The following is a 27,803-nucleotide window of genomic DNA, read 5'->3' as shown; positions in this document are numbered from 1 at the left end:
GCAGGTTTTCACGTAGTGTTTGGGCAGGAAAAATTAAGTATTTCTTGTCTTTTGCACAAGTCAAAGATGAAGAAATTTGAACTTTCCTTTTTATTGGGAATTGCTTTACTCGTGCTATCTTGCTTTGTAACAGCTTTGGAGCACATCATATTTTTTCAAGGTACTGGATGGGTGACTCCAGGAACTAATACTAGATTTCAGTTGCAAGAAAGTGGAGAGAGGCAGCTGTGCATTTAATGCAGGAGGCCTGGAGATCTCTGCAGTGCCATGCACTGCTTTTGCGACCTTGGGAAGGTGGCGCACAGCATTTTTGTGACTGGATTCTGCATTTGTGAGCTGCAGAAGGCAAAATTACTATGTTAGTGATATTGTAAGGATGCATGCCGTCCAGTCTGTCAAATGTTCAGTTGAAACAGTCACTGGCACTGTAGGCAGGAATGAGCTGGGCTTCTGAGAAAATGCTGTGGGACAGATTCATTCCTTTCTCCTGCAGGCTCTGCGATCTGTGTTTGCAAGTTTCCATCTTCTGTATAACAAATATCAGAGCCTTGTAGCCCTCAGCTGAGGCAGTGATGTCATTATCTTCATTTCACTCTTGGGAAACTGAGTCATGGAAGAGCTGTGTGCAGTGGCAAGGTCTGAAGAAAGACACCGGGAGAAAAAAAAAAACATGAAATGAATGATTTCTGCCGTGTTTTCAAATAGCTAGAATATGCTGATAATAATTCTTCCTGAACTCATCTCAACTGCGTATCAGGGGATAAGCATGTGTGTAGCAAACCCAGCTGTGCATTGCAGTCATTCCATTCTTGCTAGGGTTTGGAGCGCAAAGTATTCTTCTGCAGTAGATCTGGATAACTGCAGTTTTGGGACAGGGAGCCCTGGTGTGCTGGCCCGCACAAGTTGCTGAGCTTCCCGCTGTGCATTTTTAACTTTGGATCACTGACTGTATCGTTTCCACTAGAGAGGTTTTAAACACTGCTTTTCTTGGGCAATGTCAGACGGTGTTTAATGAAGAATAAAAGAAGCAGGGTGTTTCATATTGCTTTGGGGAAAACAGAAACATCCCTATAGGAGCACTGAGATGCAGCAGCAGAGGTGGGTGCCAAGCTGGCAGTCCCAGTGCTCAGCTTGTGACTGCATGGAATGGAGGAGTGTAAGTAACAACCACTGTGTCTTATTGTGGCAGAGGGAGAAGGGTCACCACTCCCCATCGCTTGGCTGTGATGAGCAGGAGAGGGATGTGGCAAGCAGCCGTGCTGTGAATGCAGCATCAGAAAGTGTTCAGGAACTGTTTCTGTCTGCATTTCTTCCTAAAGTCACAGTACTGTCCCTTCACTGTTCTTCATCTCTCACTTCCCGGCTGAGCAGACACTGGCATACAGCAAGGCAGCTGGCATGTAATGTGCCCTTCTCCCTTCACTCCTGCTCTTGCTGCCAGTTTTGTCTGTGTGCTGCCTTTCTCGCACACTGAGCATGCGTTCTTTGAGGGTCTTTCTTCCGCTGAATGTCTGTCCCCTGTCTGGCACTGGCAGGACCTGCTCTCTCTTCAGAGTTAAGTGGGTAAGGATGGATTCTCCCTCCACCCCCAGTCTGTGAGTTTCAGTGGTGCTGGTGTTTCGTTGGCCGCATTGAGGCACTTGGAGTGTTCACCTGAAGCTGCTGTTGCTGAGTTGTTCGGCCATAGGTTTTGTTTGTTTGTGCCAATAATGGAAATGTCTTAGTACCTACCAATTACTAAAAAAAAAGAGGCAGCGGTAATCTCATTTATCTTTCTCTTTCTGTCTCTCTCTCCATTTTTCTCCCCTCTCCTCTGGGACAGAAGTAAATAAAATGCTTGATAAAATTTAGGCTTTATGTGTGCGAGAGAGATACTTATTGTGGTGAGCTGGGCTGAAGAAATGAGATTTGCATAGATATGGATGGATAAAAAGAATAAGAGATTGGGAAAATAAATGCCTGAATACTGAATAACTGAAAATATATGGATCCAAGTGTATGCTTGGAAAAACGCTATGGACTTCAGCAAAGCTGTACTCTCTTGAACTAGCTCTGTGCTCAGCCCCTAATTTTCCATATTACTACATTACTCTTTTTGGCTGTTTGCTCCTTAAGTGTCTCATTTGTGGATATTCTTTCTCATTAGGATATGAGAGGGGAGAGTCAGTGTTTACTGTCTTGCAGGTGCTTCTCTACCACAGAGATTTAGCTGTGCTTAGTGTGGTTGATGACAGGGTCATACTCCAGTAGAGGCCTTGGACAAAGAAAGTGCCCGTTGCCAATGAGAGTCAGAACTTGATGAAGCCCTGGGACATAGCCATGCATTATAAACAGACAAATGGTACAAAAGGTCAGGAGTCCTCAACTTGTCTATTTGTCAGGACAGAGACATAGGCTTGGATCAAAGATTCAACTAAGCTAGACGATTTCCTCTTCATACCAGTATTGGGATTTTTGAGACATGCCTAGGGCCATTATGGCAGATTTTGCTAGAAGATGTAAAGATCCTGGGAACGGGTTTTCTTCAGGATATTTCACTTCTTTCATGTTGCAGTGGTGACACTTAAGCTAGGGCATCTGAAAATTGAGGTCTGAGTCAGATCTAGATTCAGAAGACCAGCTGTCATGATGGTCAACAGATACATCAGAGAAAAGGAGAAAAGTGGCACATTTGGAGAATCTGATCCTCATGCTAAGTTTCATTTCTAGTCATGAGAATTAGGAGTGTTCAGTTTACTTTCTGAAACTTTAATATGTCTTTAGAAATGTTGCTGTCATTCATTGTCATAATTCTGGATGTTGCGATATGTCTCCGTCCTGCCCCGTCTGCAATACTGTGAGAGTCTTCCTTTCAATTATTTCCTTCAGCTTTGAGTCCCACAGTCTAATAATATAATGTGTGGAAGGGGGGGAAAAAAAGGAAGAAAGGTATTCCAGCACTTTTGAATTCAGCTTTTCATTTCGTTGAATGCCTTCTTAGTCCTTGTTTCCCAAGCTTGGACAAAATCTAAGCTGATGAAGAAAGGTAGCTACTTACTTTTCATGTGCTTAGGTCCTTTGGAGAGTCTATGGAAAGCATATCTGTGATCTCTCCAGGCCAGCCCCAAACCTGAAAATTGAACACATTGGGACCTTTCTTCCACATGGCCATTTTGTGGCTACATTTCTGGTCCCCATACGCGGATAGAAAGCAGGTTTGCTTTGTCGCAATCCATTTCTGGGCAGCCCCGTGTGCAGTCTTTCCACATGATGAACGGGCTAATTAATTTACAGGACAGAGAGAGAAAAGAAAAATAAAGGAGGGTGAGGAGGGGGACTGGATCAATTGACAAATTGAAATGTCATTTCCCAGCCTGCAGCTGGATTCTGCTGTCTTCTCTCCCCCCTTCTTTTTTTTTCTGTTTTAGCCTTTTGTATTTTGATTTGGTTATAAAAGCCAGGACATAATTGAAACTGGCATCAGAATCAAACAGTGTGACCTTGTCGTGTTTCTTGCAGTCCGGCACCGCAGCCCACTGGGAGTGAGGGAAATAAAAGAGGATGAGGAGGGGCAAGGGAGCCCGCCAGCATGGGGACTCCCTTGGCAGTGAGACTGCTCGCCTGCGTGTTTTTGAAGAGCTTCTCTTCTTTGCCTCTCATCCTGCCTCCTATTTATTTAGCTTTTATCCAAAGCAGCTGAAGTGTTTTGGCAGGCAAGGAGAACGTGATGTAGGAGAAGGAGCAGGCCTGGAAGGTGACAGTGGAGCACGATGGCCCCTTTCTCGTAGGAGCTCTCACATAAATTTGCTATGGGAACTACGTGATGTGGCCTAGCAGTTTAGGAAAGTGATGCCAGCCTGAAGGAACTGGGAAAACAAGGGCCTTAATGTCTTCCCCCTCCTTGGCCTGACGAGCTAAAAGGAGCAATTTTATTTCCAGGACACGTGGAAATAAAAGAAGGACACGTGGCTCCAACTGTGCTCCCCACTTCCGTGTTGCAGCAGCACCCCTTCAGGGTGATTCAGCCAAGAAAACTCATCTCTCCTCTGAACTGGGCATTTGCAGGAGTTAGATCTGCTCAGAAGAAAGATTGGTGTAGAAAGACCAGCTGTCTGGGGCTAATCTGCAGAAAAGTAGATCTCGGACCTAGCAGCACCCAGCTCTTGGCTGTACCCTCCGCAAGCTTTTGGGGACAGGGCTGTGGCATAGCTTTCCCTTTGACCCTCTTCTATATCAGGGAGTCTGGCAGGTAGGAGGGCATGGTGTACAATCAGGAGTCTCTGACTGTTGGAGGGGAAGCACCGCAGGATTGCAACTGCATAAACCAGCAAGGAATAAATCTCCACTAAATATCTGTCCCATCTTTGATGCTGTAGTTTTTACAGACCAGAACAGGAATTAAGAATGAAGGAAGTGATGAAAAGAGGAAGTACAAGGAGAAGAGTTGGAGGGGAAGTTGGTGAGAGCAGAGTGGGTTTTCCATGCTGCAGTATTTGTTTTGGAGAGAAGGGCTGTAAATCTGTTACCCTGTCATGAATCCCTAGGCGCTCAGCCCCTAGAAGCTGGCTGGCAATCCTGGCTCATTTACCTGGCCAGCTTTCACAGGCTCAGCAGTTCTTCAGCTGCAACCTGTTCTCTGCCTTCCACTGCTGCAGGACCTGAGGGGAGAAGCCAGCAAGCTTATTTACAGGCTATTAGAAAGCTGGGTTTGAGCAGGAGGTAGTGGGTGCAATTGGTGTGGCCTGTATGTCCCTGTGGCCCTTATCCGCTCTGCTTATATGCTGCACGCTCGTTACTTCACTATAGGTTTACAGAGAAACTGCCACAATAAAAATAAAAATATGTATTTATGTATCAGCCTGCATTTCTTTGTTCTGATATAAATGAAGTATAGAGGAAGTGAGCAAATGGAGCTCCCGAAGGAGAATAGATGAAGAAGCTTGAGTCAGCAGAAGCAGAGCAGGAGGACCGCGATGGTTTATGCAGGCCTTGATGCTGCCTCATGGAAGACAGTGATTTGTGAGGTGGTGGAAATGAATAATACCATTTAATTCAATCGCTTCTTTGCAGACTTAAGCCAAATTCCAATGTGATTTTCGGATACTTTTGGTTACTGATGTGTTTTCTTTTGAGAATAATTCAAAAGATTTTGTTCACTCTCAGCTATAGCAAAACTTGCATGAACTTTTATACAGATCAGAATTGGGCCCTTCAGGGAACAGAAGACATATTTAAACTATTATATATCTTTCAGAGTTTATACTGATTTGTCATGGTTTGGTTTGTTGGTTTTTTGTTTTTTGCTCTTTTTTTTTTTTTTGCAGTTTGCATTGATTCTTCAGTGTACCTGTTGTTAAATTTTTGCTATCAGATCCTCAGGCGCTGGCATCTTTCTGCAGATCTGAGCTGTACACCAAGGACTCTAGTTGGTAAACACTTAACAGCTCTATTTCAAACCACAGAATACTCTCCTTCCACGAATATCAACACAATTAGTGAGATTACAGCCTTTACAAAATGCTACTCGCTTCTCCCCCTGAGTGAAGTGTTTGCTGGTAAATAATACAAACTGTATTTTTATGAATGTTGGATCAAACTTGCCAGTGAATGTGCTGTGGTTTTACTCAGTGCCCTTTCATCCTCTCCCTGCGTTGATTTGAACAATTTTATTTTATTGCAATTAAAAAAAAAAAAGAAAGAAAATGAATTTTGGTATCATGAAAATATTAATTGAAATTGAATGTTAGAAATTCCGCCAAGGATGTTCAAGTTAGGAGGATTTGTGCATTACTCTGGCCCTAGCAGTTGTCAGAGAGAATCAGTCTTGAAGTCCCTTGAGCCTTGATTTGACCTACCAGTGGGCAGCAGCAGATTTTTAGCAAACAGGTAAGGGAACCACCATAGCTGGCAGTTAATATAACATATTTATCAATAATAATGATTAGTTTCGTCCCTAAGCTATGAGGCAATATAGTCTTTCTAATCAGGATTCGTGCTTTGTATTTGGGTAAATTCTTGTAATTCTTTGTTTCATTTTGCTGATCTGTTGGCTTTAATATAATGTGGCAATGAGTTCCCCTGCCTAAGTTCAGTGTTCTGTTAAAACTAAATTTCTCTAGTAAATTTGCAATCACCACCTTTCAGGTTCATTAACTGCTCATTTTTCTTGCATTATAAAAAAAATAAGTAGCTCTTCACCTTCTTTCTTTGTATTACTCAGTATTTTATAGACTGTTATCACAACTTCACTTATTTGTCTTCTTTTTGATATGAACTCCCCCCTCCCCCTTCATTTTTGCTTCATATATGCATTTTTCTGCTCCTGTTCTCATTCTTACCACCTTTCTAAAAAAGAAGCTAAAACAATACATTGTGACTTATCTGGCCACTAGTCAAACCATCTGGAATTTCAGCCTTCACCTTTGAGGGGGAAAAACGGGGGAAAATCCATCAAATAAATTGGAAAAACGAATACATTTATTGAACTCACCATCTGGTAGTACACATTCTACCAGCAGACAAGAAGAACAAAAAACCCAAGCTAAATTCAACAAATCAATTATTCATTGTGAATTATTCACTAGCTTCTATTCCAAACACTGCCAAGATGTGTTTGTTTATTTTTATTTGGAGTTTAAAAAAATCCATGGCAACACTGCTGTTTGTCTTAGCTTTCATGTACAAAGTGCAAACCTGTGCTTCTTTACTGAATGCCTTTATTTAACCAAAGAAAAGCAACAGAGCGCAGAAGAATAAAAGCAAACTTCTCAGAAGAGAAAATACTGTGTATCTAGAAAAGTACCATTTCACTGTGTCTCATAGAATGATAGATATTCCTGGTGACCAGGCCATTCTAGAAATATAAATGCATAAGCCTCTGAAAGTGAAATTTAATCTGTTGTATCAGTTCTATCTGTTGCAATGGTCAGATCACTTTGGGCTTGCCTGTGCTGGTCTCTCTTTAGAGCTGCCAGCTTTATCATGGGACTTCAGCAGGGACCTGGATGTAATCTGAGGCAAGGACAATTTATGATCTGCTGCCTGCTTTGTAAGCTTTCTAAGAGTTCTGCTGCTGGAGGGAGCTGGGGAGGGTGGTTGCATGAGGGAAGTCAGCAGAAGTGGCCGCCGTGTGTTCCACAGTCTACAGCCTGCTCTATAGAAAGGCTCAGTAAAAGAGGTATTCCCTTTTCTTTCCACTTCTGTGTTGTTGGTTTTTGTTGTTGTTTTGTTTTGTTTTGTCCAGACTCAGTTACACATAGCAACTAATTACCTTCTAATTGAATATTGACTGAGGGGCAGTCAGATAAGTTGTTTGTATTAGGAAAGCAAAGGAAATAAAAGTGCACTATGAATTATACTTTATATTGATTGTAGTCTTCTCCGATACAAGGTGCTAAGTGCAGGGCCTTAGAATGAAAACCTTTGGGGAGAGCATTTTTCCTCACGTTTGCACAGTGCCATGCACACAGCCTGGCTCCCTTTTCCACTGCTCTGGTCAGACACCAGCATTAACACTGGTGTTCAAACATCCATGTGCAGGTGCTGATCTTGACAACCAAACACAAGATTCACAGTGCCTCAGATGCTCAGTTCTGACCTTATGGGTGTGTTGCCCCAGAAAGCCCTGATGCCTTTACTTGGGAATGAAATCACATTATTTGCTGATGTACTTCTTCCAGAGAGTAGACACAAGCTCCCACCAGAATGCACAATTTATTCTACAAAATTCTGTTTCTTTTCTTCTTTGTTCAAACACAGCAAAAAAAACAAACAAACAAAAAAAAACCAACAGCAACAAAACAACAACAGTACTCTACTTACTTTTGGATGCAGTTTTTATGCCCCAATCGGTGCCTAACTGGTCATCAATTTAATATTTGCAATTAAATCCAAGTACAAAAAGTTCTGCCAGTAAGCTGTGGACAAAAATGCTGCTGTCCCTGATTGCACCTAGAGAGGAAGTAAGAATTCTTCTTGATAAAGCTATACTCTCCACTACGTGCTTTCTACCTTTTAAAAACTGTGGCCCAGATTCTAGGAGCAAGGGTTAGAATATTCAAAACAGTGGCATTTTCTATCTGCTGATGTCCTCAACTTCCATGTTGCTGTTCTGAGCACTTTACTGTGCTAGAGCTCTCTACTGCTTCTTTTGACACTGATGCAAGGATATATTCAAAAAGAAGGACACTGAGATTGAAAATGAAAACACACAAGATTAAAAGTATAAAAAAAAAACAAAAAAAGCAAAACAAAACAAAAAGCCCAACAAAAGAGAGAAAGATTAGAGACTTTTTTTCCTTAGGAAAAAACTTCATTTTAATCGTTTGATTTTCCTGGCTTCCATTCAAACACCACTTCTGTTCAGCTCTTTCTGTTCTTGCTGCGTTGTTGTTTTTTTTTTTATCCTTTCCCTGATCTGCCCATCCCCATTTCCTTGCCACAGATCTGCCTAAGCAGGGCTGCAAATGGGGACTGTGTAATGTCATGGCTTATGTCATGAGCTGGAGATGTTTGTGCATCTGAAGGAAGGGGAGAAGCTAAGTAGGTTCATCTGCAGCAGGTATATTTGTGTCCTCAACTATGCAGAATCTGAAAGGGCAGAAGCTGAAACAGCAGAGGACGTGGGACTGCTCTGTTGTGGTTTGGGAGTGCCTGTGTTCTCATGTCTGCAGAAGTTAAGAGCTTCCAAGAGTGTGTAGACACTCTAGATCTTTCTGGACTTTATACGGGCCAAAGCTGTATGAATGGAGAGGGCACAGGGAATTTTGGGACTTGATAACAGGAAGTTCATAAGAAGCAGGCTCCCGTTTGTTTGGGATTTCTTTGAGGAGGCTTAAAATTAATGCAAACAGTGCATAAGGCTGCCAGTATTTTTCAGCAACATTTTTCTTTAAGGTACAGGGGAGTTTTGTTGGCATTTACAAGTGATTTATTCTGACAGTTATTGTATGTTCAACAATAAATTAAGTGAAAATAAGCTAATAACACATATTCACTGATGCCTTAGCAGCTCAGAAATGGATTGGAATTTCCTCTCTGACCTCACTCTCCTTCTCAAGTAAACAGACAATCATGTGTAAGCCAGACAAAGGCAGGATTCTCAAACAGAAAGGATAGGTAGGTTGGGAGCGCAGAGGACTGAAGCAAATGCCTCTCTAATTACTGATGTGTGGTGACAGAGGACTGAGGAGATCATTGGAGGCTGCAGTATTAGTGACAGTGCGGTTTTCTCCCAGCTAATAACATGTACTATGAGAAATCACTCTTTCCAGGCTTTGAATCTTTCTGGAAGTTTGAAATCTGTGGCAGTTGAATGTTTCCCAAAAGTCCTTGCAGCATCTTGCACATCTCAAGGATCTCACAACACGTCAAAGACCCCTCTTCCTTGCCAAGCTGCTGTGCCACCCAAAATACAAATGCTCTGTCTGAGAGCAGTGCTCCTTGAACTCTGGCAGACCGTGCCCATTGCCTTGTAAAACAGACCCTGTTTTCTGCCTTTTTTTCTTTCTTTTTTTTTTTGTCTGATGTTTTAGAGCTTGCAGGCCTGCTTATGGATATGTTAGGACCAAATGAAGGAAAAGACTGAAATTCTGGAGGGATGCGTGCAAGGTAACAGCGCTTTGGAGAGGATACTGAATGGTGTGTATATAGGCCAAGGATTGAGAAATCCTGTGGAAGAGCAGGCTGTGTATTGTGAGCACAGGAAGTTTTTGATCAGCTGATAATTCCTGTCCTTTCCATTTCCTATTTCTCCTCCCTTCCAGTAGCCAGGGCATTTGGTAAAACCTCGTGGCTGATCTCCCATGCATTGAGAGTCTGTGCTATTGCAAGAAAATAACTGTCACAGATAGGTGATGGGAGGTTACAGAAGGTGGTCCATGGTGATTCAAGGGTGAAACCCAGACTCCAGGTCTTCCCCTTGTTCTCTGCCCAGTGCCTAGATATGTGGTCGTTTGGCACTCAGTTTTCTGTCAGCTCAGCCCAAACCATACAGAGGCTGGAGACCTGATGCCAGTAGCACGCCTGTAGTAGTGGGGAAAGAGTGAGCTGAACAGGTGGAAGAATCAGGCAGAAGACAGCGTATCAAACCAACATGCTATAAAAACGCTCCGCTGAAGCATGGTGACACTGCAGGGGCTGCTTTTCCATCAGAAATGGACTGGAGCATCCCCAGTGCAGTGGTTGATGTACTCACCTGTCCAATTCCTGCTGAGGCAGTGCAGATGGGAGCGTAATTCTCAATGTTTGTGGGGCTGGAAGCAATCTGTCTGTCACCACCTCTTTTCCTCCCCTCTTCAGCTACTTTCACTCTCCCACTTGCCATGTCCTGTTTTCTTGTAAACAAAGTGGTGGCTGATTTTTTGGACCTAGAATGATAACAGGTCACTCTCTCTCTCTGTAGTTCTTCACCATCTATTGCAGCTGCCTGGAGCTGGAGCGTTGAGGGCATTTGCCTTGACTTTACTCAATAAGTGATTGTTTGCTTACTTATAAAGCTCTTTTCTATTTGCCCTTCCCTTCCCTTTATTTGTAAAGTTATTTTCTATTTGTCCTCCCCTCCCCTCCCCTCTCTTTTTCCAGTCAGCAGCAAGGATGAGAGGTTTGCTATTGGATCTGCTTTAACTCTGCTAGATCCCATGCATGTTTTCCCAGTTGCTGAGGCTATCTCTTGTAGACAAAGGGAGTAATGAAGAAACTAATGGCCCTCACTCCCCCTGAAAGAGGAATCAGTTTATGAAAAGAGAATAGAGAAGAACTAGACCACTTGCAACATGTTCAAAACCTCTTTTTCCCCCAGGCTTGTCCTGAGGCCTCCCTGCTGGGAAATTCAGGCAGCTGTTCAGCTTGCTGACTGGGTGGGAGTTTAAAGGCAATCTTTGTGTGCACAATTGCATAAAGTAATTGTGTGTGCATTAACATTTTACCTGGATTTAGGCATGTGCAAATGACTTGCTGAATTACTTTGGAGCTGGAGTTGCAGTAAGAGATGTGGGGAAACTCCTCCTCTTTGCTGTGACAAGCAGCATCTGGTCCAATGTGAAGTACAACTTTCAGTGCAAATATGTAGATGTGTTTGAGCTTATTCTTTGTTCTCTGCCATTACCAGGACGTGGGTTGGCAAGCTAAAAATGGCTTTCAGCCAACATTTAATGGGAGCATCTCCCAACTGTGAATGTGTGTGCAGAAAGTAAATGCAAAAGAGAGAGGGTTGTGGTGGTCAGGGCAACCACTATTTAACTGGGGAAAATTCTTGTGTAATATGGATTCTGTAACTTTCCCAACTCTGGTTATGATACATTTTAAAATCCATACTGCTGTGAAGGAGAAATTATAGCCAATTAAACAAGAGTACCAAACAGAGTCTGTCCCCAAATTTTCCCTTTTTTGTATTTGTTGAACTGCACAATTATTTTAAATTGAGTGTTGCATATTCATAAACTGCATTTCCAACCACCCAGTCTTCTGTTTTATGGATCTAGTTGGAATATTAGCATATATTTCAGTAGCTCATTTCATTTCATTGATCCCAAAGTTCTTTACAGAAGACATGTACGGTGCTCATACTGACAGCAAAGAGCAGCCACCTCTGCGATGGAATATAACAGGTGTTTAACAGAGCTCAGATTCCTCCCACTGCATCAGCTAAACCAACGTACAGCTTCTGCTTTTTCCAACAGGAATGTCTAGAGGGATTGCTGTACAAACAGAACACAGCAGAAGGACTATAGCACAACCACAAAGCTAGCAAATTTCTTTGCTTAGATAGGTATTAAGACCTGTCTTTGAGAATGACCTTAGACCCCAAGGGTTATTCTAGGTGGACTGATTGTGCAGGTGTGACCTGAGGTGTGGATTTCAGCTGCAGTTGCAGCGGAGAATTGGGTTCACACACATACTCTTACGAAAGCTACTTCAGGTGTTCAAGTGAATGAGGCCATTTTTGAGTGAGGGTGTATTATGCAAGGGAGTTAATGGGTGCAGCTATGTTTCTGTAAAATCACACCGTACCGGCGAATGGTGTAACTTTCCTGTGCAGGCAGAATCAAAGACCCACTCAGTGAAATGAATGTTATCAAATGCCTGCTGCTTTTTCAAATACAGAATAGGGGTTGGTTGCTCAGGGGAAATTTTAGGACAGCACCCAGCACATCCCTCTCTGAAATGCCTGCTTGGACTTTGTGGTGGCACCAGTGCATTTCTGAGTCACTAGCAGCATTGTTTGCAATTTCAGGGATCTCCCATCCAAATAGTGACAGTTCGTTTCTCAGCTCTGCTTAGCTTGTCAGATCTGTGGCAGGGTGTCATGGTTGTTCAGTCAGTTACTGAATGGAGGGAAAGAGAGACATCTTTAATTTCTATAGCCTTTCATTCTGATGACATTTATCAAATTTCCTCTGTCTGACAAGTTCAACCTAGATGTGCTCCTCTGCCTTCCTGCAAGTGCCCTGGTGATGGGAAGGGAAGATGGAAAGAAGGGAAGATGGGAAGGAACCAGTGGACAGCAGTTACTTGTAAGAGGGTTGGATAAAGGAAGAGAAGGTGAGATGTACTAAAAGTAAAGAAGCTCGAAAGCAGGTGACTACAGAAGGACAAAAAGAATAGACAAAAGGAGAGGCAGAAAAAGTAACTAGTTGAGTTTGTATGAAAGGCTTTTTAAGCCCCCACACTGCCGTCTACCCTCTTTAAACTACTTGAAAAACCAAATGATACTTTTACTGTGCATCTGCAAATGTCCTCATCACATAGTTAATTCTGTACTGCCCAGTTCCTAGCCTTCTCCTGCATTTCCCCTATATCTTTTTTTCTTTTTTTCTTTTTTCTTTTTGGCTTCAATTAATGTCTTTCTTATATTCCTTCAGAAGGTTTTTTAATCCCTTATTTCTCCAGGTCTGGATCTAGAAGTGTCACAAGAGGTTTCTTTCATTTCTAGACAGAGGGACAACCTTAGTAGGTCATGCCCACCTACCCTCTTTCCGGGGCTAGACCAGAGGATGTTCCAGGAGGAGAAAGGCAATGAGGGATCTATACTGAATTTGGAGATCCTTCTGCATCTTTTCCCCCATCTTACGCTTATTGATCTTGGTGCTAGCAGGACTGAGAGCAGTCACTGCCTCCTGTAGCCACCTTGATTAACCAACTGTCCTAAATGGGTCATTTAGAGGAGGCCACTGGGCCCATCACTAGCACTCAGCTCTGCCATTGGCACTGGGCTCACAAGCTTGTCACATGCTTCTTGGTGCATCAGAAGGTAGACTTCATGGGGATACTGCATGCTAGACTGGTAGCATCTTCTCAAAAGGATGTGTTAGGAAGTCTTGATGATGTGCAGACATAGGTCTGGTCTCTTTGTGGCTGAAGGATGTCATGGTGGGGACAGCTGCCCTTCGAGCTCAGAGTGTGCTTGTAGCACTGCCAAGTATCAGGGAGTTGTCAGCATTTATCAGGACATCTCATGAGTCTTTTTAGCATTTATTACCAATCATGGAGAGGAAAGGTTGTGCAGTGGGATGGCTGAAACAGAAAGCAAACTGGGTAATGCAGCTCAGGTATCCATGTCTTGTTGGGTATGACAAGTGGAAAAAAGCCAAAGATATAGTCATTCGTTGATTCCCTGTACTTGCAGATATCTGCCTGAACGTGCAACATTTCCACACTGATACCATTTCTGTTGCATGTTACTGTCCATCTGTGAAGAGATTACACATTTAGCATCTGTCTACCCATCCATCAGCGTTAGGTTTCTTTAGGCACCCTTTAATGTGGGTTTTCAGAGCCTGCCTTGCTTGCCACCTCCTCTCTGCGTTCTTCATCCTGCATCTAGTGTGGATGTTTGCTACTTCATGTCTCGGTTCAGCAGAGACTTACTGGCTCTCTTTCATGGAACTGTGTTTTCTTCTTGTATTTTCTTCCTTTGCTCTGTAGATTTTCTTGAACATAAAATAGAAGTCAGGTAGGTTCAAACATTTGGCCTTACTGCTGGAAGACACAAGCATGACCTGCTGTGCATCAGTTACTGATGGTGTAGGACACCATTATATTAGCTCCTTTTTGAAAATACGCAGTATGTTGGATTCCTGACTTGCTAAGCTGATTTTCTACTTGTGATTACAAAACACATTGCGCTTTTATTCATATGTATGAAAAGAGCCATCTTGGTATAGGCAAAAGTGGCTGACTTAGACATCAGAGCACATGCACAGGTGAACGTCTTGAACTTTTAACAGCTAAGCTATTAGCCATGCAGTCACGTAAAGACCTCCACTGCTGAATCTGCCAGAACTGGTTATCTGCAGAGACTAAATAGTTCTGTGTGGGGTTGATGTATCCTGGAGGCTCGAGGCAATTAGCTGTGGATGATGAACACGGAGTGTAATGATAAGTCCTCAGGGCAGAAGTGCTCAGCTGCTCTGCTCCTGCAGATCTTGGGCACTCTGCAGGACCCAACCTTCATCTTGAGGTTCACCCCTGGCATGCAGATAAACAGAAGGCTGGACTAACTGGGGAAAAAACTGTAGTAAACACTGTGCAGGGAGTTTCAGAGCTCTGCAGATGAAGGTTGTGGGTTACAGAAACTGCATAAGTCAAATAATTTTAGCTCTTTCTTCTTCTTCTCCTTGAAAAGAAGGAAAGTAGAAGCTAAATGCAGTCTGTCCCCTGTCCCTAGTTGAATCACTAACTTACTCTGTCTTGTAATAGCACTTAGAAACCCTGGTGTCATTATTAGCATTGTACAAAAATATATCAAAGAACCAGTCTCTTCCTCAGACAGCTTGCGATCTGAAGCCCACATCCTGCAAAGCCTTACGAATATGTTTAACAATATGTTGCAATTATTACTGATCATAATTACTATTATGGAACATGCAGTTCCCAAATATAAATCAGGATCCCAGGCTACTGGGCCCTCTAATGATACACAATAAAGGCAGTTCCAGAACCGACAAGTTTACAGTGAAAATGTTGAGCATTGACCCTCTGTGGGATTTCTTGCAGTGCATACAAATTCAGTGCCTGCATAAGGCCTGGCAGACACTGTGCATAAAATAAAGGAAAAGATAAGAAATAGATACAACAAAGATATAGGTGGAAGCATAAGGTAACAATGTAATGTAATATTAAGAATATAAATCTAAGATAGAATTGAGAATATTCCAAGAGCTTGGTTTTTTTCTGCACCATTAACTTGATCTCATTGCGCACCAGAATATATATGGATTCTCTGTTCTTACCTTACCTGAGAAATGTACAATTTCATATATAATGCGTGATAAATAGGATGTACGATGGGGTAGAATCAATGATGCAGGAGAAACTTTAACATATGGAAAGGCTCGGCTTCTGAGCACTTGATTTCTCAGTCTTAATGTTTTATCAGTGCTGAATTTTTTGTACTGGAGATATATCTGAATGTGTGTAGCCATCTGAATAATCAGGTGAAACCAGAGCCAGACTCAGCCATGTAGAAATGGAGTGTCTTTAACAAGAAAGCTCTAATGAGCTTGTTGCAAAGCCCATCTGTGTTTGACAGGACATTTGCAGAGTGCTTGTGCAGCTGGAGTGGGCTTCTCTTTAGTGAGAGTAGATGGGAAGACTGGTTATTTCTGTGTGCGAGAGCTGGGGATGTGAGGAAGAAAAAAACATTTTTTGTGTTATTTTCGGTTATCTTATTGTTGCTCTATTTGTTAATGTCTGGATTTTCTTGAGGCTCTTTTCCAAATTTCAGATAAATAAATAAACAATCCTATTTTTCCCCCATAACCTTGGGGATAATCTAGGCTGCCTCTGTAATATGTCAGAAGTTTTCTGCTTTGGAGTGGGGAGTGGTGGGGCTTAGAACATGTTATTTTAGACAGATATCTATTTGGACAGAGTGAAGAACCCGAAGATGATAAATGGCCTGTATTTGCACATTTCCCAACTGAAATGCTAGCATTACTGTAGGCCTATTTCCCAAATCTGATCTGAAAGACATGCTTCATACTTATGTCTCTTCCTAGTGCTTTTATGCCATCGTAAAGACTTTACTATCCCATCAAGACATATTAACATTTTTCCTTGAGCTGGGATGGCCTGAAAGTGGCTTATTTTCCAGAACTCATCACGCCTTCTCTTGGTAACAAAGAAGTCCCATATATCCTCACTTTCACTGCTTTTAGATGGCTTGAAGGAGCCTGTGAAGTAGAGTAGAAAAGGTAAGGTACTCAGATAAAGTCTATGAAAATCCAGCCAGAGGGGCTCAGGAGAAAATAAACTATACCACCAGTGCTTTTCCCAGTGTGATGACCACAGCCCAGTTTTTTTTGCCTCCTTTCTTAAGGAAGAGCATATGGAGTGATGAGAATATTCAGTGGAGGAAGGTAACAGATGATGCATAGAAGCATTATGTATGAACATAAACATAAATATATTATGGAAAATATCCCATAGCCCCAGCAAGTGCTTCCCCTCTTTCCTTCTTTCCCTTTCAAATCATTTAAATTAATATTTTATTTTTGTGCAGCTGTAGGGAAGGCATATATTATTGACGGGATCGTGTTTTCTCAGAATCTCTCCCAGTTCCCTTACTTTCTGTGGCAGATAAAGGAAAATTTAAAAGGAAAAACAAACAGTAACTTTTAGGTTTGAAGTTATGGCAGTACCCAAAGTTATATCCAGATGCTTAACAGAAGTGCTCTCTGCATGCTTAACTTTATGGCTCTAGTTCTACTTGTCTTACCTGGACACCCAGTAAGGCTATCATTAAGGCTCCCATGGGAAGGGAAGAGTACCTAAAGTTTGGCTCTTAGTAAGTTATGGAAATGGTACAAGATCTGAGTGTGGAGTTCACATTCTGAAGGATGACAGTCATCTTGCTCCCAGCCCTACCTGTGATTTTGAGTGTTAAAAAGCAGTGCTTCCCAGTTTACACAGCATGCTGTAATGATATGTATGCACGAAGAGCTCTAAGGAGAGAAACGTATTGAACTGTTGCAGTCCCAAGCCAAACAAAATTTGCAGTTGTTTCTTCTGAAGCAGGCCTAAAAATTTCTCATCCAGAATTAGGAAAATTTAGGTGCCCCGAACTTCAGCAGGGACTTTGCTTGCTTGGATTTCACAGAGAAGAGATGATAAAGTCAGAATTTTTGGATCCAGACCAAATTTGCTGAACAGGACACCCTAGAGAAAATCTGGGCAGAATCTCCAAGTGAAGGATAGCAAGCATTCCTGTTAAAGCCAGTGCTCAAACGTATCCCTCAAACTGCCAAAACATGAAGATGCTGATAAGGCTGTTCATGACCTCAGTTTCAAAAAGGCATCTGGAAATAAAAGATTTCTTGTGGGGCATGTAGGTGTCTTTTAACAGGTAGGCATGGAGGATATGACTGACTCTGGTTTTTTATTGACTTTTTGTGAATTTCTGGGTAAGATATAGTCAAGATTCAGTGATTTGGACTAGAAATAACCCACATTTCAGATTGTTTATCTTCTGTAGCCTCCTTACTGCTCAAAATATCTTTTAGAAGAAAAGCTTGGGAGCACAAACTGCTCCTACAGGCTGATCTAAAAGATGTTCCTTTCTGGCTAGCGGTAGTGTTGAGATTATCAATTCCTGGGTGCAGCATAACCATTTGCGTGGTCCACCATGAGGTCCTGTGCAAAATTTTCAGTTTTGGAGTGGCAAAGGCTTTGGCAGTGTTTAGAAACCCAGAGCATCACCCTCAAGGAAGATCACATCAGAAGAGCTGTCTTGCCTTGCCTTGCCCTGGCTCCTACCTTACCATCCCATCCACCCCCAGTGCCACTCCCAAATATGATCACCCCTCTGCTTGCTTTGATCACCTCTCCACTTGCTTCATGCTTGAGAAGACGCACAGCTGGAGCAGAAATTTGCATCCTCCTCTGTGTCCTCCCCTTCCCAAGCATGCACAGAAAGAAAATTCAATTAAGCAAGTGATTTGCTGTTGTGTTTAAGTTACAATAGTAGTAATCACACCAATTATAGAAATCAGGTTGGCAATCATGGACCCTGCCCTCTGGGTTGCTATTAACTTCATTCCGGTGTGTGATTTTCCTCCGCCCCACTGAAATTGGTGAATGTCACCTGCGTATATGCCTGCTCCTCCAGGATGTAATAGCATCTTTAAAACCTAACAGCCAATTGCTGCCCTCGCACGTGCATTGAGATTTATCCCTACCTCTCTTTATTACAATAATGAGTGGGTAGCAGATGTAGTCAAATGCTGTTGCAGTATTCTCCCTCTGCCCTCCCTCCCTTTTCCCCAGCAAGCGGTAGTTTGAATCTTAAGCAGTGTCTTGGATTACTTAGTGGAAACATTCTCCAGGCCCAGGGGAAAAATAGTTACACAACTGCCTAGGATCTTTTTTTTTTTCTTCCCTTTTCTCTTCTTTTTCAGTTTAATCATTCTCTCTACTTGGGTGAATCTTCTTTAATTATTAAAACTGTACAGTGAGAAGCACTGCTAACTATGATGACAGATGTCTTCCTCTGTTCCTTCTCTCCCATCCCCAGGATTAGCAATGGACATCTATGCTCAGCCAAAATATCACTTTGTTGTGATGTAAATTTCCCTGTGATTTTTCTTTTTGTCTGTTTCTCTCATGAGTGTAGGCAGATTTCTTGTTGGGATCCTTTTGTTACCACTCCCTCCAGCTCTGAAAGTGAGGGAATGGAAGATTCAATATATATGGCTGCTGGAGCATTTTTGAGAAAGATGCTTTTGGTCCATTATCTTTGATTCAGGCACGAGATGCTTCCCTCTTTCTGCTGTGAAATGCTGAGACATTGTGTTTCAAATTTGTCCCCTGGCTTCAGGGTGCAACAGCTCCTCTGAGTACCCAGATACCCTCCAAACCCAGAAGCACTGAAATCACCACCTGCTTTCAATAGAATTGGTCATCACTCAAATGTACATATCTATGAATGCAGAGCGAAATTGGGTTGTGACATGCAGAGGGAATGAGCTGAAGTGATGAATGAGATTAATCTGAAACAATTTTTAAAGGGCTTTGAGATCTTTGAATAGAAATGCCAGTGAAAGAGGAAACAGAATTACGATTGTTCGCATTGATACTGTTCTCTCATCACCATTTTGCTTGCTCCCAGGGCTGGAAGACCTGTGCATGTCTCAGGGCTAATCTGAACTGCAGCGTAAGGTCAGAGAGCTCCAACCAAGTGCTCTCTTGCATGCTTACCTCACCTGCCCTTTCTGGTGCACAGCTGCTCCTGCCATGCTCCTGCCTTTCCTGCAGTCACCGTGGCTGGATCAGGTGGTCACCAATCACTTGTGGCATTTACTGCAGTCCAGTGAAGAAGCTGGTAGGGGGATGCTAATTTAGCTGTTAGCTGCTTGTTCAAAAGTCAAATTAGCCTCTCACATCTCTGCCTTTTTGGGATCATTGTTTTTCCTGTGGTTGGTCTGCTGTGTTATTTACACTTTTCACAAGAGAGGTGGAGAGCCATCTGGATTTGGTGTGCAGCCAAAGCTGATCTGAATGCCCACAGAATTAAAACAGAGCTGACACGTATGGGGAATATCAAGCCCTTGAACAGGTACGAGAGCAGCTCTGGAGCAGCATTTTCCCAACATACTGTGCTTGGTAAATTGGGCAGCACCGAAGCATTTAAAAGATTCTCTTTGTTACGTCTGTTGTCTACTGCCTGTCTGATGCTACAGCTCTCTAAACAAGCTCATTACAAATCAGTGATGTGCTTGGCTCAGCGTGTCCACACCACAATGTTAGGACCCAGCCAGTGATTGCAGAACTGCGGGCTTTGGGGTGGTGCTGCTACAGCTGGAGGCAAGGTGGCAAGGAGGCTGCTTCAATGGTGCTTAGGCTGCCATGGGGCCTTTACAAGACGCTGAGGCTGCCAAGTGCTGGGCTTTGACAGCAGCACTGGGCCAGCTGCCTGGCTGCTCCCTGAGCAATTCCCAGGTCGTGTCATTGTACAGAAGAGACTAGTTTAATCCCAGAGAAGGGAACAGATGGGGAAGGGCAATGGCAGCATTTCAGGATTTGCAGGTGTTGCTTGCTGCGGTGCCTCTTTTGATTGCCTGCATGGAGAGGTGTCCTTGCTGCCACCTTTGCACCCTGTGGGCTGAGGAGCTCTTCAGCCCCAGGCAGGCAGAGAAGGTGTGCTAGGTCCCAGCCAGCCACTGTGGCTCTCAATCCAGTCTGCTTTCCCAACACAGCTGCCCAACTCACAGCCACATGTAAATCTCCCCTTGCTCCTCACCTGCCAGAGCCCAGGTGGTGAAGGATCTGGTGGCAGGTAAAGTAATCAATCTGGAGGGCTTTTAGCAGCACGTCCTGCCATCATTTGACAGCACATCTCTGTCAAGGAGACTGTGCCTTTCCTCGATCAATAAATCAATCCATCCTTTTTTACTTTTGTGCACCTGCATGTCAGTCAATTCATGCCATGGACAACGTAGAGCTGGCACTCAGGTGGCACATTAAATGTTCCCTCCCACCAAGGCCTCTCAGGGCAAGTTCAAGCCCAGGGCAGGGCTTGAACCTGCAGGATCTCTGCAGAATCTCTGCTGGTAGCTGTGACAGCAATCTCCCACATCTCATCACTTTCTCAGTTGTTGAGTGGCATCTGCTATACAGGGCATCCATGTCAGGATGTCTCCATGCCATGCTGAGCATTTCTCTGAGAAGCCAGGGGCTCGTAATCCCTGTAAGCCAGAGGGCTTTGTTTCCCCTAGGTGCCATGGTCACTGAGTCCAACATCTCCCCTGTCTCCCTCTGCAGTGGAACTCTGCCAGCATCTGCCATGCATCCCTCAGGAGCTCCCAACCACGTGCTGGAGAAGTGACTGTGCGGCCGAGCCGCCTCTGTCTGCCTGCTAAGGTTTCTAGAGACACAGCTTGTGTCAGCCTCAATCTCCTATTTATCTCCTCTTATTCCCACTGTCACAACCTCTTCCTGCGAATGCAGAGTGAGGAGGGTAAAAGCATTGGGCAAAGAGGGACTGACAGACAGCTGGGGCCTTGGAGCTCTGCTGTGAATAATATCTGTGCAGTGCGGTGTGTTTGCTTGTTTGCTAAGGATTGAGGGCCACCAAGTCAGTTTGCTCGAGAATGTCCATCTGTAATAGCAAAGGGAAGGGCTGTGTCTCTTTGAGCATCTCCTCCACTGGGATGTGATTGTGAGAAACTAGAAACAACTAGTTTGGATGTTTCATGCTAATTTAGGGCAGCTGCCTTGGTTGCTTTTTGCTCCTGGCTCTCTTGGCAAAAAGCTTTGTTCTCCTTTAGTAGCTTTTTCTCCAATATCTCCTATCTAAGTATACTACAGGGGATCCTGATGTTTGGATACCATTAAAATGCCTCATTGTGGGCTTGGGAAATCCTCAGACTAGTCCCAAAGTATTCAGAAACACTGAAATTGAGATGTTCAAAGCTTCCCGATGGAGTCAGGAGGAGTCACTGCAACATATCAGAGACATCTGGGAGGCAGCACCAGACTGCAGCCTGTATTATCCTGTTCCTTACCTTTATGCTGTAACAACAAGATCAGCCTTCCTCTCTAGACACATCTAATTGTGTCCTTAGGCTATCATGACTATAACTACACCGCTACTCTAATTAGGCTTATGGTTCAACATCTTTCTTAATTTCTCCTTTCTTTAATTTCTTTGAAATGTTTTGGACAGCCTTCCTCACTTAAGCAGCCTTTCATCACCTAACATCCTTCATTGCTTGCTGCTGATGTGGCCTGTGGACGTGCCACGAGACCATCCCAGCTTCCACTCAGCTATCACTTGCAGCTGCCAACAGGGCAAGAGGAGCCCCATTCTCATCACTACTGTGAGGTTCAGGCAAGGGCTCACTGTGCTGCAGAGTGACAGCTGCAAAATTCCTGGATGACCCTGGGTTTGTTCCAGTATTAATTGTTCTTACTTCTTTTTGGAGGTCAGGCCCTGCCGCTGGTTGCCAGCTCCTCAGAGAGCTGAGAGAAAAATGGAGACTAAAAGCTTAAAATGTGGTCCTCCTCTCAAAAAAAAAAAAAAAAAAAAAAAAAAGCAACCTGATAAAAATAGCCTCTTCCTCCAGTGTTGCTCTAATTCCTGTGTGACTCCAGGTCAGTTTTGCTTGCTCAAGACCGAAAAGAAGTTTTTGCTGTCTCTCTCTCTTGTTCACCACAGTGCTTCAGGAGAGAGACCTGCAGGTTCTCAGTGGGACACCTAACTAAGGAAAGGAAACCTAACTAAGGAAAAAATGAGCTTCTTCTTGGCAATGAGAAAAAAATGCCCAAAGCACAGGTTTAATCCAAAGATCCTTGCTTAGGTCTGCATGGTTGAGAATAAGACTGAAGTGTGACCAGCAACTTAAATCCTTCAGCAGGGCACAGCGGGAATCACAGATTTATGACGAACACCATTTTAAGTATCTATTTCCAAGAAACTTCTTCAAGAAATTATCCTTCAAATGTTTTGGCCAACAAGTGACTTGCAAAGTCTTTATGACGGACGTAAGCCTGCTGTTTGCCTTCAGTTCAGAAGATATACTTCTTCCCTGTAGGGTTTTGCAGCTTTAGAGTGTAAAGCATGTCTCCTTCTCTCGCTGCTGTAATTGCTGTGAATGGGTGTTTCATAGAGAGGCTCAAGGAACCTTTCTGAAGAAAGGAAAAAATAAGATAATCAGAAATGGGTTGCACACTACATTAACGAAGTATGCACAGTCGCCCTGCTTCAGACTATCCCATGTCCAAGAAAAAATGCCCTCCGGTTGTCTCTCTGTTAAGCTTGAACACACACATCTCTTCTTATGTGCACATCTGCATATAGAATGTGTATTGGGAGTATGTATCAGGATCTGGACATGAAAGCCCTTTCTCCTTACCAAAAGAGATTGCTCTTTCTGGGTGCTCCTCTCTCCTCCTTCCCACCAGCTCTGGTTTTTAAACCAGCTCCCTGGTTTTTTAAGTTTGCTGAATGCAAGGGACTACTAATCACAGACCAGGCTTGGGAAAGCAGAAGACTAGCACCCTCATCTCTCTGCATCGATGCTCTCATCTAGCTTCTTCTCTGCTAACATCTCTCCTGCCCTGGCTGAGAGCTTCAAGAGAGGGTTGTCCTGAGAAACAGACAAAAATATGCCCTCTGTCACCCTGATCAGAGCTGCTTGAGAGAGGAGGAAAGATCACAGCTGAAGCTCCCCATGGGCTGTGCCTGCATGGGCACCGCAGGCTGGGGCATCTGTCAAATGGATCTTAAAACTTGTGACCTTTCCCACCAGTGGTTGGTCAGCACCCCATGGCAGACTTGCTTTACGGCAGATCCCACTACCGATGTTATCAGCTCCAGGACATCCTGTGGGGACAGCACTGCAAATTAGGTCAAGAAATAGAGAAGCCAGGCTGGAGCTCTGAGAGATACACCTTTTCCATTCATTCCTTCCCAGGTGCCTTCTCAAGCAACCTAGAAGTTAAGGGAGGAAGGAAGCAAAAGCTCCTTCCAGTTAGCTGTGTGAGTTTGCTAGCTGAGGGGCTTTAAGGGCAGCTGCCAACTATAGTAAGGCTTGCACGAAATTCAGAGGAGTTTGCTGTTTGCATGTCAGATGAGGTAAGGAAAAGGGACTCAGTGATGTATACAGAAATAGAAGTCACCAAGCCAGCTGGGGAGGAGAGGAGGAAATGTTGCTTATTCACAGGAAAAAAGAGTATGTGTCTGTAATACTGTTTGAGAGGTATTGCCTGCTTTCCCATTCCTCTCCTATTCCCATTTTTTCATTCTCTTGTGATTGGCACAAGTCACCCCACAAGCATCCCTAGATTACCACTTCTTGAGGAACTGAAGCTCCCAGTGCCTTGAGAAGTGGTTCTGTGGGCTGCACAAGGACTTTTCTAAAGCAGAATGCTGACCTCAAAACCAATGTGGAAAAGGATTTAAATCAACACATCATCATTTGGGAATGTTCCATGCCCTGTGTCCTAGAACTCTTCTGCTGTTTCCTGCCTTGTAGGGAGTGTTTCCTGCCTTGTATACTGTAGATTGGTGGGCCCTGCTTGCCCACTGCTCAGAGCCACGTGCAAATGTACCCTGCTGTCCTGCCTGCGCTGCGATTTGCAGCCATTCTCCCTTGAACTACAGACGATGCAAAGGGAAGGAGAATCTAACCCCAACCATGCACTGTGTGGTCTGGAGCTGGTCATCCCTGTCCCCTCATTTCTGTTACTCATTCCTGGGGGTTCTCAGAGTGTTTCTGTAGGGTCAGCCATTCTGGCTTGAAGTTGTGAGAGTGGTGAGGGATGAAGCTCGGGATGAAGCCAGGGTGAGAAACAGCAAGTGAAGCAAAAGCAGAGAACAGGCTCTGACTGCAGATGGATTTTGCCCCCTTCTGTCAGTTTCCTGCAACAGACCCAAGCTGCTGCCTCAAGCTGGTTCTGAATTGCTGTGCTTGGTGCATTTGGCTGTACAGATGCTGTCGACAGCCACTCGCATCCTTCTCCCAGCCACTTACTGGTTACAGGCAAGGAGGCCAGAGATTATGACTATAGTGTTTGGGGAGCTCAACTTTAAAGGGTCAGAAGATATTAGGGTAGGGCAGAGAAGTTGGTGGGGGTATGGAAGGGATAAAATATCTGCTGGGACAGATAGCTGAGGGGTGACTGGCAGTGTCTGAATAGATCTTGGAAGATGCCAGTGTATTTTTGCCTACTAGAGCCACTTGTGAAACTGCTGCTGTCCTAAAAACTGCCAGTACATGCATGTTGGTCTCACAGGACCATAAAGGCAGGATGCTCCCACAGGCCCAGTCTCCTAATGGATAGCAGGAGGAGTGATAGAATTGCTAAAGTAATGTCTCCCCTCCCCTCCGCTTTCCTCCCCTCTCCTCTTTTTTTCCCTCGGTTTTTTTTTGGTGATTTTACAATTGTTATTTTTAACAACAATCTGGCCAACAATAGCATTTTGAATCCAAATAGACTCAGGAAGACATGCCTTCAGAGCTGTGTTAACCTGCTCATGTCCAAGCTGAAAAGCAGATCTGTTGGCCTAACCCACTCCTTTTCAGCCACTGTCAGGACAGGTTCATCTCTGGAGTGCTCCTGAGCTCGCTCCAGGGTTCAGCTGGCATTAGCAGAAGTGAGGTGGAAATCTTAGAGGGAGCTTTGCCTTTTTCTTCCCTGTGGCAGTGTTGAATACCACCTGATCCCCACTGCAGCAAAAACAATGTCAGTCCTTTAAATTGGTGCATGGGGTGTGCCTGTCTGGTGGAGGGGATCTGAGTAAGCCCAGGAAAAGGTGTAAAGGCACACCTCAGCCTTCCTGGCATTTCAACAGCAGACTGGTATCCAAGTGTCACAGAGCATCTTCCAGTGCACTGCTCCATTTCCTTTTCCTCTCATTATTTTGCATTTATCTATGGCCTTTGTATCTCTTGGCTGCAGCTCAGGCCAAGCATGGGCAGCTCACCAAGGCACCTGTTCCCTATCTCTGTGTCGCTTTCCCCCTCTTCTTATTTCACAAGGCAATAGATAGAGGTCACTGGGTAAAGCACCTAGCCTTCTGCATGCAGATTGTATCTACACAAGGCTTGGCAAAATCTGGTCAAATTCTAGTGATGAACATCTTTCTAGGTTGGCCAGGGTGGGATGAAAGCAATTGTATGTGGTACATTGGTTCTGTTTTTCCCCAGTGACAAGTAAGTTTAGTAAAGGCTGCATAAATGCTTAGAAGATGTTTGCAGCCCTTTACTCTCCTGCTCAAAGGCCTCACACTTCATCTACTGCCTCGATCCAGGGACACCAGAGTCCAGGGATGGTAATCTCCCTGCCTGCCAGGGCTGTGAGCTGGTGCCTCTTGATGTCCTGGCAAGATCATCTTGTGGCTGCCCTGTCTTTTCCCCAAACAGCTGAGGGTGGCACCTGCGACTCTGGGAGGGAAAGCTGGACAGGTTTTTGAAGTGCTAATGATGATTAGTTTGTCTAAGCCAGCACAAACTATCAATGGGCTTGAAATGTTAATCAGGAGAAGGGCCTAGTGCTAAAGAGCTGCAGAATGAGAAATGAATTGGGAAGCAGGGGGAGAGCAAAGCTGGAGATGCCTAAGTGGGGATTTGACACAAGTATTTTCAGCTGCTCAGCTCTGTGCTCTGTGAGTGGGATGGATGCCTTTCTCTTCTGCATGCCTGAAATACCTTACTTCATTTGCAGAAGCATTCCAATTGTGAGTAACTTCATTCTGACTGCATAGGAAAACCTCAGGAATTGCTCCCCAGATCCTCTTCTTCCATCCAGGGAGCAATGCTGTTCCCCGCTCACATGACTCCCCTTGAACTTGCCCTTATATCCTTGCACTGCCATTTTCTGCTTGTTTATGTTGAAGTGCGTTTACTTAGCACAGTCCTGTAAGATACTTGCACACACCTGATTTCAGACAAACCACGCAGGCTGCACTTTCCTGTAGACTGCATGGATGGTTGGACTCTGATAAACACTATAAATATGTGCTCTGTAAAAAGTATTTGCAGATATTCTCCTCTCTCTTCTCTCTCCTATTCCTTTTGTAGATACCCGTGCATCTCTCTATACTTATCTCACATTTGCACTTGCTCTGCAAGCCTGTACTATCTCAGGTTTACCGAGACATAGAGGAAGATCTTCCTCAGGTAGCCTTGCCATGCTGTTCTGGCTCTTCCAGCTCCCAGGTCTCCTTAGAATGGCATTGCTGCTTGCACACATCTCCTGCTGGAATCGTGTTTCCAGTGAGTGATTGTAGATAGGTGCAGTAATGGTGTCCCCTAATCACACTGCATCCTGGTGCTGCATAGATGAGACTCTCGGTACCTGCTCATAGGAGCAGAGTGCCAGGTGCTCCCGTTCTTTTCTTTGAGATGTTCAGTAGGCTCTGTGGAACAGCATATGCAATAAAAAAAAAAAATGGAAAAGAACAAGAGAAAGAAAAAGAAACACGTCATTTCATAGCTCTCCAAGCACAGACATGCCTAGCTTCCTGCTTAAGGATCTGAGCAGCACAGCTCACCCAATTAGTCAGTAACGTAAGGTCTGCCATACCAGGCAGAACCAAGAATCCATCTAGCTGCCTTTCCTCCATATGTCTCCCACAGTGACCTGCAGCAGATGCCAAGAGACAAATGTAAGAATGGTGTGGGTGTGTAATGATACCTCCTTGTTACACTGTCTGAGCCCCCAGTTATCCTGCAGTGCCTGCTCTGCTGGATGGTTCACGGTCTGAACTGCAGTCTGCTCCCTGACCCTGCCCTGTCCTGTGGCAGTGAGTTCTACCACTGAAACATGCACTGCCTGCTTAGTTGGGCATTTACTCATCACCCGTCTGTTTCTTTTGGTTCCCATTGCTTATACTGGAAGTGTCTTCCTTACTTTTTACGTTACTCATTATCTTATATTTCTGTCATGTTTCTTCTCAGTTGTCTTTGCTGTAGCCTGAAGAAATCTAATCTTTTTGCTGTGTGAAGAAATACCCAGACTAGAGTAAGCTTGAGGAAGCACCCCAAGCATCCTTAGCTTTTGGCACATTGAGCATCTAGTAACGTAGATGCAATGATGGCATTGGTGGACAAGGGAAAGGTGGCCGATGTCATTTACCTGGACTAGAGCAAGGCCTTCGACATGGTCCCCCACCACATCCTTATCTCCTGATTGGAGGGATGTGGATTTGATGGGTGGACCACTTGATGGATAAGAAATTGGTTGAAAGGCCACAGAGGGTGGTCATCAATGGCTCTATGTCCAGGTGGAGGCTGGTAACGAGCGGCATCCCCCAGGGGTCTGTCTGGGGACCAGTGCTCTGTAATGTCTCTATCAATGACATCGACAACAGAATTGAGTGCACC

The 27,803-nt window shown here is 44.1% G+C and overlaps 1 protein-coding gene and 1 long non-coding RNA gene across 2 annotated transcripts in view; one reads left to right on the top strand and one right to left on the bottom strand.

The window, feature by feature from the left end:
* The window catches only part of LOC122177277 (limbic system associated membrane protein), a 958,414-nt gene that overhangs the window by 147,787 nt on the left and 782,824 nt on the right, over positions 1–27,803 (top strand). The gene's annotated exons all lie outside the window — the stretch shown is intronic.
* LOC122177279 lies at positions 5–10,426 on the bottom strand. Its single transcript, XR_006178032.1, has 3 exons — positions 10,175–10,426; positions 3,038–3,258; positions 5–638 (listed from the first exon to the last, which is right to left on the bottom strand). It is a non-coding gene; the product is annotated as an uncharacterized LOC122177279 (long non-coding RNA).

Source organism: Lagopus leucura, unplaced genomic scaffold (assembly GCF_019238085.1).
Source record: "Lagopus leucura isolate 7727_CA_CO unplaced genomic scaffold, USGS_WTPT01 Super-Scaffold_100001, whole genome shotgun sequence".
NCBI classification, from domain to species: domain Eukaryota; kingdom Metazoa; phylum Chordata; class Aves; order Galliformes; family Phasianidae; genus Lagopus; species Lagopus leucura.
This window is presented reverse-complemented; position numbering and strand designations above follow the sequence as displayed.